This window comes from Nomascus leucogenys, chromosome 4, assembly GCF_006542625.1.
Source record: "Nomascus leucogenys isolate Asia chromosome 4, Asia_NLE_v1, whole genome shotgun sequence".
Lineage (NCBI taxonomy): Eukaryota > Metazoa > Chordata > Mammalia > Primates > Hylobatidae > Nomascus > Nomascus leucogenys.
The window spans coordinates 126,986,812-127,003,502 of record NC_044384.1 but is presented as its reverse complement, the minus strand read 5'-3'; the positions used below and the strand labels follow the sequence as shown (position 1 = coordinate 127,003,502).

The window sequence follows — 16,691 nt, the reverse complement described above, 5'->3', positions numbered from 1 at the left end:
ATATGGTCTTGGATGGAGAGCCAACGACAACCACTTACATGCTCAGTGCCTCCGGAGGGCCCCAAGCTTATTTTCATCTTTCCTCTTGTTCACAGTGCTCCTGATTGCATCGAAATCCTGGAAAGGGGCTCAGGCGGGACATTTCTTTTGGGGGTGTGGCTGAAGCTAAGATTATCCATAACTCTTAGCATGAGTTCGGATCAGTGTGACCCTGCAGAACCATCCTGAATGTGCCAGACCTGGACCATGTCTTTCTTTACAATCTTAGGAGGCAAACTCCAGCATAGTTAAAAGGGTAGAATTCCATGTCATCTGGCTTATTAAGGAAATAATATACACCAGAATGGGTATACAACATGTGTAACGTTTGTCACATGTTTCTCACTTATGGAATTCTTTATATACATGGAAACGGATGGAGAAGCCCAATACCTAAACGGATGAAAGTCCAGCTGCATGTTGGGTGGTGACCCAGATGGTGTCTACCCACCAGCACTCCTCCCAGCAGAGACTTTTCAGGGGCTTCTCAGAGCCCTAAAAGCTCAGAGGACCCCATCTGGAATATGGTGCCTCTCTAAATCTCCGGGAGCTACACACTGGGAGGGCAATGATTCTTGGCCTCTGTGGTCAGCGGAATCAAATATTGTCCTCTGAATCTCTACTCCCAGAACTCCCAGGTCTCACATCTTAGCCAAGTCACAGGTTTCATTGCTTGGAATTCCTTGAGAGTTTTTTCTTTCTGGATTTGGTGATTATTGAACAAAAAATATTAGAACAGCATGATTTTCAATCTTCAGAAATTCTGTGTAATGAATTTAGACTGGATCCAATAAACAGCCCACATAGTTTTAAGGAAATTGATCAAACTCAAATATTTGGCTACAGTATTTTCATTCACTAAATGCCGAATTTATGTTTTCTTTATTTTCCTCTGTTTTTATTTTTAATGGAAGTACAATTTATATAAAGTAAAATGCACAGCTGAGTTTTAACAGATGCCAGGTAGCCCACGGTTCTATAAACATTTCCATCACTCCAGAAAATTCCCTCATGCCCCTTGCCAGCCAATCCTCTCTTCTCCCCAAGGTAATCACTATTTTGATTCTTATCACCACAGATTAGTTATTCCTTTCCTAGAACTATATAATATGAATACAGTGTTCATTCTTTTGTGTCTAATGCCTCAGGTTTTCAGCATTTATAGAAATCTCGTCTTAGTTTCCTTATCTGTAAATTGAGGAGAATGCCTTGTAAAAAGAGTGTGCAAGTATTGGGAGGTGCCCCCGGTTTCCTGGTGGGAATGGAAGACCTCTGAGGTCACCTTGATTGAGGTGGGATGAAGAAGAGGCTGGGGACTGGGGTTGCAGGAGCCTTCTCATCTTTAAACAGAACAGCTGTCCTTTTCCATGCTTTACAAATTGGGGGCCACTGAAAGATTTCCACTGGGAAAAAGAGAGGGCTATTTGTAAAGATGAAAAACACTTAGAGAACCATAGGTCTTGAAGATTCTTAGTGATCTCTTTTTCTTGAACATTCTATAAACTACAAATAGTGTTTTTAGATATGAGAACTATGGCTGGTCCTCTCTAGGGAGGGCTGGGAGACAGAGGCAGCCAGACAGGGGGCCCCAAGGGAGGGCCTGGGCACTGAGTGCTGTAATACTAGCACTGGTTACAATCAGATAGCACCACCCCAACCCCGGCGCCTAGACAATAGGCCAGAGGCCATGGGCAAGAGGAGGCACAAAGACAGCATTCAAAAGGCCTGGCTCCCACAGCCAGTGAGCATTTCTATAGACTCTGCCAGACCCTGACCAAGCCTGAATGTCACCTTATCACCAGAAAGCCATTTTTCCATAGTTAGTTTTTAAACTGCTAAAAATAATAAACACAGAAAGGAAAGTTCTGACACAACCTTATATGCAGAGATAAACTGAAACTGTGCTGTTATAATAATGTAAACGAACTGGATCCTAAATTATAACCCAGTGATCTGAATGGTTGCTTGATATGATCACATACCTCAGGACTGAAAGGCAAATTCAGAAGACTTGCTAGTCAAGTGGATCTTTACTGCACAGGTGCTTGTACCCTATCTGACCATAGGAACCAATGGGTTATCTAATTCTCATGCCTTTTTTTTTTTTTTTTTTTTTTTTTTTTTGAGATGGAGTCTCACTCTGTCACCCAGGCTGGAGTGCAGTGGCATGATCTCTGCTCACTGCAAACTCCGCCTCCTGGGTTCACACTATTCTCTTGCCTCAGCCTCCTGAGTAGCTGGGACTACAGGCGCCCACCACCATGCCCGGCTAATTTTTTGTATTTTTTAGTACAGACGGGGTTTCACCATGTTAGCCAGGATGGTCTCGATCTCCTGACCTCGTGATCCACCCGCCTTTTTAGCACTCAAGGAAAAGACACATGGGAAAGGATTGTTAGATCTTCACTGAGCACAATTTTCTGGCATAACAAGTGAAAATGGGCTCTTTTCGCTCACTGCCCTGTTACTCTTCTTTTCTCGAGTGAATTAGTATCATTGCTTTTCTGTTATGTTTTTAATTCATTTAATGCTTTATATTTTTTCTGAATACCTATAGAGTTCAAAACTACATTAAATAACAACAACAGCAACATTACACATTAGGAGATAATTCCAATAATATTAAAAAGGGACAATTAATAGCAAAGATCACAAGTCTGCAAATAGTCAAGCTGACATCTGACCTTCTTATTCATTAAATCATGTGTGGAACTTGGCACCCATGCAGGACAGCCAACCAGAAGGAAATCGCAGATCTGGAAAAAAGGAAACACAGAAGATAAATATAATTTGTTGTTTTAAAGTTTCCCAACATTCGATTAATCTACAACTGTTCTTATTTCTATGTTTAAATAGGGTCTGGTTTCAGAGCTGTCTCTGATTTTGAAAAAATGCAAACAGACTTAGATAAAATCTTATTCTAAAGGGGAGATGGTTTCAGGGAAAGGGACTCTAACACAGGGACTGCAAGAACACATTACAAGCATGGGACAACTTTTGTGAATCTCAGAGATGTACATTTCTGTGGAGTTTTAGGGACAAGACCCAAGAGCTTTGGACTGGCAGTCTGGGAAGATGAATAAAAGGCAAATGTGAACCTCAAACTATTTAGCCACTTTGTGTTAAAGAGAATCCTGCTTTATTTCAGTGGATGGTTCCTGGAATAGGTCTCAACATACAAGAGCTGCAATTGAGCCGTCAGGGTGGGGCACTGCCATATGAAACCTGTGGGGAAGCGATGGGTTCTTCATCAGGGTATGCATCTGAGCATGAAGCCATGGAGCTGTCTAGATTGTGCCAAATGCAATCATATGGTGAACACTTCTCCCAGGTACAAACAAGATGAGAAAGGCAGCCAAACAGACCATGACACCTGCCATGCCGCAGAGGATGTCGCCGAGTGGCTGTCCGCATGGCAAGTGAGAAGCCGCTTTTCAACTAACTGCAGTCCTACAATTTTTGTTGTTGTTGTTGTTGTGAATAAAATAGAAATTTTAGAAAAACAGAGCTTAGCAGGGAAAACGTCTGCGTTCCCACTACCCAAAATATAAAACATTGCTAACATTTTATCACCTATGCTCTAATTTTTTTTAATTTAAAAAAGGGTATATTTTAAAATAACATGAAGAATGCCTTTTTTTTAATTAGAAAAATTAGAGCATAGGTATAATCTCCTTGACAACCCCACACCAAGCCCAGAATGTGAGTTGGTTTGTATCTTTCAAGACCACTATTTTTCTTTTTTAACATTCACATACATAAATGCATATCCAAGGCAATGAACAATGTTTGTGTATTTTTAATTTACCTATATGATACGAATCTCTGTTTGTATATCTTTTGTTCTACATTTTTGACTCAGTATGATGGATGTGGGCTTGAACCATGCTAATCTATACCAGCGCATTCCCTTTAACTGCCACATTGAGTAAATACACACTCAGTTGTTGGCTTTTCACCCAGTATCCAATGTTTATGGCTACATAAAAGCCCTTGTTATATCATTAAAGTGATTGTTGGTTATGTGTGGGTGTGAATATGTATGTGAGCATAAGCAAATTTTCTCTGCTCTTGACCCTGGGCTTCTGAAGAAGCTGCCCTGTCTTGTTTCTGCAGTGGTTCTTCCACCCTATGACTCCATGCAGTGGACACTCAGTATGTTAAAAGGAAAAATATATTTATTAAAATTGACTTGCTTATTACTACTTTTCTTCTCTTTTAAAACAACATTAAGGAAGACTTTGGAGTTGTATTTATTTATTTTCTTCAAAATCTCTCTACACCGCCCATTTCATAAACCTTCAAGCCCAAAACCTTTAACTTCACCTCACCATTTGGCTGACAGTCAGAAAGTCTTATAATGTGCGGCTGAAGACCAAGGCAATTAAGAGGCTTATTCAAAAAGGATTCTCAAAGACTACATTAACAAAGCCAGGAAGGCTTGTGTTTGTAGCAGTTGTTATGACATTATGGCAATTATGTATACATATACACCATTACCCCTGATATTAACATATAAATACAAAACTGTATTTATATATATATATTTATATATATATATGTATATGATGCAAAAATTGGACCTCAATTTTTTTTTTGAGAGTGTAATTTTCTTTGAACAATATATCTGAACTTGACTCTGTGAAAAACCTAAAAATCCTCATATAATTAATAGGCGTTTGTATACACAACATTTATTAAGCACACATTATGGACTGGGTTGTTCTAATTATTTTGTCTAATTTCACATAAGGTAATCCTCACAATGACCATATGCGGTAAGTATTATAAATAACCCCGTTTTCCAGATGAACAAAGGAGAGGAGAAGAGTTAAGCATTTTGCCCAAAGTCAAACAGTGCAGAAGAGGCCAGCCAAGAATCGCACCCAGGCAGTCTGATGTCACGGGCCTAGTTCTAAATGATTGAGAACAGATTCAGGTTTTAAAGATAAAACTGCGAAGAAGAAAATGAAACACTGTCACTGAGGTTGCTTCCAACTTTTGCTATAATACACACATGCGTCATGTTTTTCATGGTGTGCCTCCAACTGAGAACAAACCAAATTAGAGTTCTTCAGGTAGACAAACTGAAAGTGATTTCCCAGTGATGAAGGAAATTTAAAGCAACAAGTTCAAGCCCCAAACCCTTCCAACTTAAACATACCCATTTTCAGTTCTTCTCTTTGGAAAACAGGGGCTGTGAATTTCTTCGTGGCTCAAAGGAGACTGCCTAGTTTTGTTTACACAAGATTCAAAGCAAAAATGAGAATCACTCCCTGGGACAGCTTTAGCTCAGAATGTGTGTTCTTTGCACATTTTTAATTGGGGCATAAATATATTAACAGTGTGGTTATTTTGTAGTTTCAAAGGAATCTGTTTTGTAACTGATTCATATTTATATTTGGAATATATTTATTTCTGGGCATGAAACAGTTCATTTTGTTAAGCCATCTGACCTGAGGTGAGGTTGGCACTATTTCCCATGACTGCTCCCAATTAATGCAAATTTAAGGTTAAAGGATAAATAAAGTCCCTTTAACTTGGTTTACTAATATGTTATTTATAAATGGCTCTTTACTTGGCCTATTTTTTTGACAGTAACTTTGTATGAATGAAATTGCACAGAACAAACTAGCAAATACATAATGCATATTTTGTTGCAAAGCATTTAAAGGGTTAAATTTAAATGAATTCAATTTTAAAGGGGTTAATATTAGAGCAAAATTAATTCCTCCTCCTTCTCCTCCTCCTTCTCCTCCTCCTTCTCCTCCTCCTTCTCCTCCTCCTCCTCTTCCTCCTCCTCCTCTTCCACCTTCTTTTCTCTCTCTCTCTCTCTCTCTCTCTCATCTCTGGTTTTTCACTAAATCATATGAAGCCTGAGCTAGACTGACTGCATTGTACTAGTGGCCTTTTATTTTTTTTGTAAAGTGCTTATTCATTCTTTTAAAGTTTTATTTTGACAGTTAAATAGTATCCCATAATATCACACTTATTGAAGGCCAGTGAAGTCTTTTCTTCTGCTATCCAAATAGGACTACAAAGCATAATATTATATAAGTGCCAGTTCTCACACATACAAGTTAAAATATAGAACAAGGGTCTTAATAGAATTGGCCATTCAATGGGAATGCACATTTTACACTGTGATTGTATTTCCAAATTAGATTCTATAGAGGTTGTTTCAATTTATGTCTACGTCTGAAAGTCCTGTTTCTCTATATCTTTGCTAATATGTTATTAAACATTATAGTTATCTACTTGATAACAGATAAATGGAATCCTAGTTAGAATTCACATATATCTTGGGTAGGTAAAGCTATAAATCTTCTGATACGTTTAAACATTATTTGTATCTCTTATTTTGTGAATTTTCCTCCCTCTGTTTCCTTCCTTCTTTTTTTCCTTCCTTCCTTCCTGCCTTCCTTTCAATGATTTGCCCATGGTTTTCTGCTATGTTGGTGGACATTTTGTTATTGATAAGCCATCACATTATATCTTCTAGAGAAACAAATTCTTTTTCTTTTGGCTTTGCTTTTGGGAGTTTTGTCAATATCTATTTTTTTTTCTAATTTTTCCCTCCTTCCCTCCCTCCCTTCCTTATTTCCTTATTCCTCTCCTCTCCTTTCCTCTCCTCTCTTTCTGTGGTAAAACAATTAACATGAGATCTACCCTCTTAACAATTTTTTTTTTTTTTTTTTTGGATACAGGGTCTCACTTTGTCACCCAGGCTGGAGTGCAGTGGTACCATATTGGCTCACTGACACTTCCATCTCCTGGGCTCAAGTGATCCTCCTGCCTCAGCATCCTGAGTAGGTGGGATGACAGGCATGTACCACCACACCCAGCTAATTTTTACATTTTTGTAGAGATGGGGTTTTGCCATGCATGTTGCCCAGGCTGGTCTTGAACTCCTGAGCTCAAGCCATCTGCCTGCCTCAGCCTCCCAAAGTGCTGGGATTATAGGCATGAGCCATCACGCCCAGCTTATAACAAATTTTTAAGTGCAAAATACAGTATTGTTAACAATAGGTATGATGCTTTACCCCTCCCTGCATCTACCCTTTTATCATGTAACTTTGTAGTTCCTCTCACTGAAGAGGTTAAGTCTATTCTCCTGTGCTTTTTGATTCTGTTTTTGGCCATGTGACTTGCTTTGGTCAATGGAATGTTATCAGATATGCTGCATATAGAAGTCTGAAAAAGTTCTTGCTACATTTAAGTATTTTCTCTTGCTCTCCTGTGATTGCCATAAGAATATGCCTTAGATAGCTTGTTATGGATGAGAAACACATAGCGGAGTTGACTCACATTAGTTGTCTCCACCAAGGCCACCCCAGGTCAGCCTAGACCAGCCAAGTCCCATCCATATAAGACAGCCCAGGGAAGATGAGCAGAGTCATCTAGCTGACATACAGCTGACCACAAATGCATGAGTGAGCCCAGCCAACTCTCCTACTCATGAGCTACTGAATGCTAATCATTTCAAACTATGTTTTGTGGTAATTTGTTACTATCCCTGGTTAATTCCAAATAATGTCATTATGCACTAGATAACTGACAGAGGGCTTATCCCTGTTGCACTCAAAAAAAAAAAAAAAAGATGCCTACATAGAAAATGGTTTAAGAAATGCAGCAAATATCCATCAAATGCCAGCTGTGTCAATCAGGGTTATCCAGGAAAACATAAACTGAGAAGTTGAAGTATGTAAACTGAAAGATTATAATGCAGGGGACTGATTATGTAAGTGAAGGAAAAGATGTGAAGTCGAACAGGGGAGAACGAGGCATCGAGCAGGAAACTCCTAAGCTATCGAGATGAGAGTGGAGGTGTTGATATTGGAGCCCTGGGGTTGGGGTCATTCAGCAGAAACTGAAAGCTTTAACTGGCCACTCCAGTAGGAAATGAAGCCACAGAGGAGACACAACTGTTGTCAGAGATATTGTCTGAGGCAGAAAGAGTAGAGAAGAAATACCCTGGCTTCTCCCTTCCTTCAGTCCTCTGATCTTCCTCCAAGGCCTTCAAATGGCTGAACCTAGAGGAGGCTCAAACTTCAGGCGGCAGCCCCTCAGTAACACAGAGGCAGGGCGTGGAGAGGATCTGTGGGCAAACAGGTGAATACACAGTCATGCTGTGCAAGGTACCATACAAGGTGTTGCTCAGTGCTTTTGTGACATCCTTAAAAATAACAGAATCAGAAAAGACACTGGGCTTGAAGGTTAGAAAGGGCCCAACTAGGTGGAAATGAGGGAAAGAATGCCCAGGCTGCAGCAACTGTAGGAGCCAAGTGCAGGAAATACCTTGGGAATAGCAAGTATTCTGGTTTGGCTTAGAAGCTTGTGTGTTTGGGAGAGGGAAACAGAGGTAGAGAATGGGTGATGAGGCTGCAAAGGCAGAAACAGTGCTAGAGCTTGAAAGACTCGGTTCTAATCCAAGCAGATTGGACTTTTGCTCTGAAGGCAATGGGAAATTTAATGGTTCTGAGCAAAGGATAATATAATACCTGTTGTGCATTAGGAATATTAGCCTGATAGAAACTTGAAGGATCAATTAGAGAATGACAAACTAGACTAGGGGTTATTAATTTAAGTGTAGACCTCAGGGAATTCACAATCCTCCTTAAGTAATTTGTAGAAGTTTGTTTGAGCATTCAATTTCCTGACAGATGGTGCATAGCTGTTGCACGGTTTTCAGCGGAGTCTATGACCCCTGACCCCATCAAAACTGTTTAAGCGCCAGAAACAAGGAAGTCATCTAGAAAACTTCTATCATAATTTCTTTAATGGGATCAGAAACATAACAGTGGCAATGGAAACAAAAAGGAGAAAATTGAAATATTTATGAGGCATGGACTAAACAATCTAGCTGAACCTGAACAGAAACGAAACAAGTGCAAGAGTACTGAAAGGCTTAACTATGGGCAATATCCATCTGTTATTCTTTTTCTTCCTTCTATAAAATAGACAAAGCAACTCCTGTTTCCAAGATACCATAACAATTTACTAAACTAGAAAGTTCTAAGATAAACATAAAGCATATATATCATCACTGCCCATCTCCCATGTTCACCACAGAGATGACTAATCAATTGCAATCTTTCTTTACTGCTGACTCCAACCACAATCTCCAAATCCTTCTCAAATAGCACCCAGACAGGCATTGCCACCAGTTTAAGAAGAAACTTACATGCCATCTCTGCTGTAAGGCGTTTTCTAGAGCTAGTATTTTTATTAATATTTATTGTATTAACTGTTCTTTAGTTTCATAAAGATCTAGTACCAGTGAATGGGTATATTTGGCAGAATATATTACATACTGATATATACATATTTATTTATATATTATATATTTTATATATATATATATATATATATATTTCCCACATGTGGAAATTTAATCACATACAGTTGGATTACTAACTAGGTCTTACCCAAGTTCATGAACCCATTTAATGTTAATTCGAAGCAATTGACACAGATTTTAACTAAGCTGAATTAGGAGGGAAAACTGTATTTACATGAAAACTTACTCTATTATCCAATTATCATAGTAAAGTTTTAAAAACAGCACATGTCATCACAATCAACTATGAGTGAGAACTCCAATCATTGGCAAGTAGGTATATAGTATTGCCAAAAGCCACCTGTGTTTTAAAGGATGGTGACTTTTGGGTTGGTATTTGAATGTCACTATGGTAATTTTATTTCCTTGGGATGTTTTCTATCTGACATTTGAAAAGACATGTAATTTCAACATAGAACCACAATAAAGACAGATTCAGATAAGCCAAATTTGTTTTCTACTTGTAGTTGATCAACAAGAAAATTACTACTCTCTACATCAGCATGAAGACTTTCCCTGCTCCCCTCAACATCAAATTCTGAAGTATGACCTGTTCAAACAGAAACAAACAACATTTGGAAAACTATCTATATAGAAAAATATTCTCACAAAATTGGAATAAAAATCCTCTAATGTACTAAATTCCCAGCAGTAATTATTTGACCATGATCCACAATAAAAAATAATGTTTTAACCTGTAACACACACATACACAAATACGTAGGGATATATATATATATAAATCTGAAACAAAAGTTCCACAAAATAATATTCTTACTCCTGTGATACACTTGGATACCTTCTATTCCATTTAACTCTACCCTATTTTGTTCTATTTTATGTACTATTTCATTTTTTTAAAAAGTTAGTAATAATCTGCTAAATTGATTTCATTACCCACTAATATAGCCCAACCACAGTTTGAAAAACACTACTGAAGCAAAATGACTAAAGTATTCTGACTTTATTCACCAATGTAAACATATCCACAAAAGACCAATCCTGAGCAACTTAGCAGGGGAAAAAAAAAATCTCTTGGCTTGCTCCCTGGTATCCTGGATGAAGCCAAGGTTTGCTGAGCCAATTTTTGTAGTTTGTGGTTGACAATGACTGAAAACTGAAAGGCAGAGATCAAATCCTCACTTTCCCTCTCAACACATCTCTTCCGCTGGGTAATTTATACAGTGCAAGTATCAAGCTATTCAATTTTGCTGTCATTTACTGTTCTTTTTCCAACAGCAATGGAAACACAGCATCAGTTTACTGTCTTCTCTCTTAGGTAGAATTAGATTATTGTCCCTCCTATCCCTTTAAACAAGGATGGCATTCACCACTTCAGAGAGTCACTCCTAGAGGATCGCCAAACAAAGCATGGCAGGGAAACCACTATCCATGAAGGAGCAATAGCAGAATCTGGGGATTGGGGTTGTCAGTCAAGGTTATATACAAGAACAAGCTTTATAATGGTTCTTTTGATTGAGTGGACACAATTAGAGCTGAAACAACATAATTAATAATAAAAACAGACACTTTAGGCATGCAGACTGCAGCAAAGTTTTGTGCCTCAAGTTCTGTAATAGGACAATAACAATGCTTAATTTATAGAGACGTGATGAGGATTAAATTAGTAAGTTCAATATTAAAAATGTATAAAGTGCTTAGAAGAGTGCCTGGCTCAAGAAAGCATGCAATAAGTGTTGTTTTTATTATTATGCTGGCACAGGGAATTGGCAGATATTGGTCTAGTTCTATCTCGAACTCAATGCAAAAACCTAGGAAAAGAAGGGATGGTTCTAAGTGCCCCTAGAGTTATGCTCCACATTTAAAGTGTCAAACTTGGACACTTTTGAGGAGTGTTGGATTGGTTCATTGTATTGATTGTGGGGATGCTTTAACAGCGTACACATATATCATAATTTATCAAATTGTATATTTTAAATACAATTTATTTTATGTCAATGAGACTTTAATAAAGCGAATAAAGTTTGCTTTATTTAATTAAAATTCAATAAAGTTAATAAAGCGGACCAAAACTAAAAGAATATTTAAAGGAGTATACTTCCAGTAGAAGGAGAAATATCCCAGATAGGAGCTTGGAAACACAGGAAGGAATGATGAACAACAGAAATGGTAAATACTCAGTAAATCTAAATGAATATTAACGATTTAAAACAATAATTGTTATATCTTGTGAGATTTAAAACATATCTAGAATTGAAATGTGAGACAATAATACAAAAGGGAGGAGTGGTAAACAAAATTAAGTCCCTTGCATTTTCTGGAAAGTAGTCAAAGTCACAATTTATATTATAAATGAACAGATTAATGATTCACTTTGTAATTCCTAGGGTAACCACTAAAAGAAGAGTAAAAGAATAAATGACTAACAAGCCAGTGGAGGTGAAATACTTCATTAATTCAAAATATGGTAACAAAGGAGGGGAAAAGGAACACTAAACAACTGGGGCAAATAAAATGTCAAAGAGTAATATGATGGATTATAACCCAAATATATCAGTAATTGCATAAAACGCAGAAAAACAGTTCACAAAATATACATATACTAAATTATTTTTTAAATCCCAGTTAAATGCTGCTTAACTGAGACACACTTTTGATATTAGGACACACAATTTCAAAGAAAAAAAGGATTGAAAAAATTACATGTAAATTATGTTAATATCAGATACTGTAAACTTAATGACAAGGGATATTACTAGAGATAAAAAATACATTCATAATAGTAAAAGAATCCAATAGAAAGGTATGAGTGCTAAATCTGAATGTACCTAGTTACTAAGCCTCAAAATATATAAAGCCAACATTGCTAGAACTAGAAAAAGAAATAAGAAATCCACAATTAATGTGGGAGGGTTTAATACACCTCTCTCAGTAACTGGTAGAACAGGCTGTTAAAAATGAGTAAGAACGTAGATAAGGATAAGGTGATGAATACATTTGACTTAATTGACTTATAACATTACAGTCAACAATTACAGAATACACAGAATACACATTGAACATTTACCAGAATTTATGTGTTGATAATAAATGAGTCTGAATAAATTTCAAAGATCAAAAATCAAACAGAAGATGTTTTCTGACCACACCATAATTAAACAGAAATCAATAATAAAATAATAACTAAAAATTACACAAATATTTGGAAATTAAGCAATCCCCTTCTAACTAACCCATGGGTCAAAGATTAAGCACAATGGAAATTAGACAATATTATTAACGGAAATAGAAGAAAACATGCCATCTCAAATGTGTGAGATGCAGCTAAAGGTGTGAGTGGAGGGAAATTTCTATACTTAAATGCATGTATCAGAAAAAAAGACAGCCAAGGATCTAATAAATCAATGATTTAAGTATCCATCTCAAGAAGCCCTAAAAATAATACCATATTAGGGTCAACAAAAGTGGAAAGGAGACAATAACAAAGATCGGAAATTAGTAACACAGAGAACAGAGTTACTGTAACAGAGAAAATCAATCAAGTCAAAAACTGATTCTTTGAAACTACTAATAAAATCATAAACCTATAACCAGATTTATTAAGATAAAAGAAGAGAAAGGAAAAATTACATGTATTGAATAAAAAAAGAAATCACTATAAATCCTACAGACAATAAAAAGATAAGGGGATATATGAACACTTCATGGCAATATTTGAAAATGTCAACGAAATGGACACATTACTTAAAAAAACCTTACTCAAACAGGAAAAAATAATAAAAATGTGAATGGTACTATACTCATTAAAGAAATTGAATTTGTACATACAAATCTACTCACACAGTATTCTCCAGGCCTAAACGGCTGGAGAGTGAACTCTACCAAATACTTAAAGGAAAAACCACACCAATTTTACATAGTTCATTCAGGTTATAGAAGAAGTGGGATCATGTCTCAACTCATTTGATGAAACTCATTTTATGAGGCCAGCATAGTCTTGATCCCACAACAGTATAAGGGTATTATAAGAAAAGAAAATTATCAACTAGTATTTTTTATGAATTTAGAAGAAAAAGGAAACAAAGTATTAGCAGACTGAATCCTGAGATAATTTTAAAAGGATAACACATTAACGCAAGAGGGTTTTCTTTTAAAAATATAAGGTTGGTTTAATATTAGCAATCAATGTCAAGCACTCTATTGACAGAAAAATGAAAAGCATCTGGTCCTTTAAATGGATGTATTGATCTATTCATGATAAAACACTCAGCAAACTAGGTGTATGGCAAATTTTGAAAATGCCTCAACAGCCCTACAATAGACTGTGAACACACCCTGCCCCAGTGACCAGGTTGTACTAGTGTAATAAAGCAGGTCTCTGCCACAAGTCCCTCTTCTTTCCTTCCCCTGAATGTCACTTAGTGACGTTCAAACACACCAATGAAATCCCCTCATGGCTTTTTCTTGTATTTGCCTTCCTGACCCACTAAAGAGGCACAGTTTGTAGGTCCTCACTCTCTTGGCTCCCCAGTTACTTAGTGAACCCGCTCACCTGGCCCTTCTCCCATGGGGCCTTCTGCACGATGTGCTGTGCTTTCCTTTCTAGGACCTGCAAGCATAATAGATCATTTAATTGCATATGCCTCTCATAGTATTTCCATGGCCTTACTGAAGTGATCCTTAAAGACCTCACAAGGGGTATTTACTCTCCAATTTACAACACACTGGGATTGGAAGAAAACGCTCTCAATTTGATGAAACCGTGTAACAAACATGCTAATGATGAATATTGAAAGTTTCCCCTGAGCTAAGAATAATTCAAGGATAATTTCTATAACCACCTCTATAAAACATTATAGTAGAAAATGCAGGCCTTGCAATTAGGAAAAAAAAAAGACTGAAAAAGGAAGAGATAAAACTGTGGTTATTCTTTGAAATCATAATTGTGTATGAGGAAAACCAAAATATCCTCCAGATAAATTATTAAAACTAATAAGTTAATAAAGCCATACCACTGGATATAAGATCAACATATAAAAGTCAACTGGAATTCTATATACCAACAACAAACATTTAGAAAATAAAATTAAGTAAATTATACCATTTATATTGGCATAAAAATATCAAATACTTTAAAATGCATTTTTAAAAGATATCCAAGACTTCTAAATGGGAAACTACAGAACTTTACTGAGAAAAAGCAGAAGAGATCAATACACGATCATCGATTGGGGGCCTCAATATTGTAAAGTGTCCATTTTCCCCTAAATTAGTATATAGATTCAATATACAGTAATCCCTATCAAAATCTCATAAGTCTTGGGTTTTTTTTTCTGGTGGAAGTTAGTAAACTAATACTAAGATATATGTGAAATAGCAATGAGCCAAGAATAATCAAGGCAAAATTGAAGGAGAAGAATATTGGAGGACTTAACACTACCAGTTACAGGATTATAAATCTACATTAATTATAGCAGTATGCTATTGACACAGGATAGACAAATAGATCAGAAGAGCTCCAAAGAGAGTACAGAAACAGAAACACATATACCACCATTAATCATTAAAAGTGACACTGCATTGTAGTGAGAAAGGGCATTGTCCTGAATAAATGGTGGTAGGATAACTGGATATCAATACTGTAAAAAATATTTTTGTACCTCACTTCACATGATACGAGAAAATCAATCCCAGGTGGGTTGCTGGTAAAAATGTAAAAGGTGAAACACAAAATCCTCAGAAAGATAACATATGGGAACATATTCATGATTTGGGGTAAACAAAGTTTTCTTAAACAGGACACGAACAGCATTAACAATAGAGGAAAAAAGAAATAAGTAAACAATAAATGTTAAAAGAAAATAATAAAGGAAAAGGTAAGAAATTAGATTATATTAAAATTAGGAACTTCTGTTCACCAAAAGACACCATTATGAGAGTGAAAAGTGGGAAACAATAATTGCATTACAGATGACTTACAAAGGAATCATATTCAGGATATATATTCAACTCCTGTAAATCATTAAGAAAAAGGTAACCCAATATAAAATGGCCAAAAGACTTGGATATTCTCACACAAGAAGATACTCAAATGCAAACCAACATATAAAAAGTGCTCAACCTCATTATTTATCAGGAGAGTGTGAATTTAAAACACAATGAGATATCTATACACGTCCACCAGAATGGCTAAAATTAAAAATACTGCCAATACCTAGTATTGGAGAAGATGTGAAGAAACTGGAATTCTCATACACTGTTGGTGAAGTATAATCATTTTGACAGTTCTACAATATCTCCTAAAGCTGAATACACATATATTATTAACCAGCAACTTCACTCCCAAACCTAACAGAAATGTGTACACATGGTCACCAAAAGACCTGTACAAAAATGTCCAGAGCTGCTCTTTGCATAATAATGAAAAGCTGAAAACAATTAAAATGTTCATCAATAGTAGAACAGATTAAAACTTGTAATACAGTGCAATTCAAGTCAGAAATGATAGTCTTCCAAATATAATATTGAGCAAAATACGCCAGACACAAGAAAGTATATTCTCTATTAGGCCATTACATACAGTTCAAAACAAAGCAAAATTAACCTCTGGTTTTAGAACTCCAGGGAGTTCAGTCTCTCCTTTGGGGACAGGCTGAAAGCGGGTGTGAAGAGAGTCTTTGCTTCTTGTCAATATTGCATTTCATGATCTAAATGGTGATTATATAGGTGGATTTGTTTTGTGAAAATTTATTAAGCTGTATGCTAATGATTTGTGTACATCTCTGTGTGTATGTTTCATTTTAATAAAAAGGTTTATTTAAGGTAATTTCTTTAAGAAATATCAATACTTTTTTTTTCTACTTGCCATTCATAAGAATACAAACATGTGGCAGGGAACAGTGACGGAACTACAGCTTACATCAGGGTGAATTTCAGACATCTTATACAATGTAACATGGTGCTGTCACTCTGCATGTAGTATCTATATGAAATGGTATAAAACAGGAGGCTAAAAGAAACAGCATTAAGTTTTCAGGATTTTCTGTAAATACGCTGCTTAGTATGTTATTCATTTTTTGTCTTGGTGAAGAATAGCAAAATTTTTTTTCTTGTGTATAGTTGTAGATCAGCACCCCAAATCATGCAATGAATCAGTTTCTTCTCTTCCCATTGGCTTCTAAAAAACTCAGCCCTAAATTTGTGTATACTCTTAGATCAGTAGTTTTTAAACTTTCTTTACCATGGCCACAGACAGAAATTTTATATCATGACCTAATGCACAAACACACATATAAATCTGAAAGTTACATAAAGGATATAATACTCTTACTTTGTGCAATGCCCTCCCATA

At 36.3% G+C, this 16,691-nt stretch overlaps 1 protein-coding gene across 5 annotated transcripts in view; it reads right to left on the bottom strand.

The window, feature by feature from the left end:
* THRB (thyroid hormone receptor beta) overlaps positions 1-16,691 on the bottom strand; it is a 386,080-nt gene that overhangs the window by 225,730 nt on the left and 143,659 nt on the right. For all 5 annotated transcript variants that reach the window (XM_030812255.1, XM_003256767.3, XM_003256766.3 and 2 more), the window contains exon 2: positions 2,724-2,795. The gene's annotated coding sequence lies outside the window, so the exon portion shown is untranslated. The remainder of the gene's footprint in view (positions 1-2,723; positions 2,796-16,691) is intronic.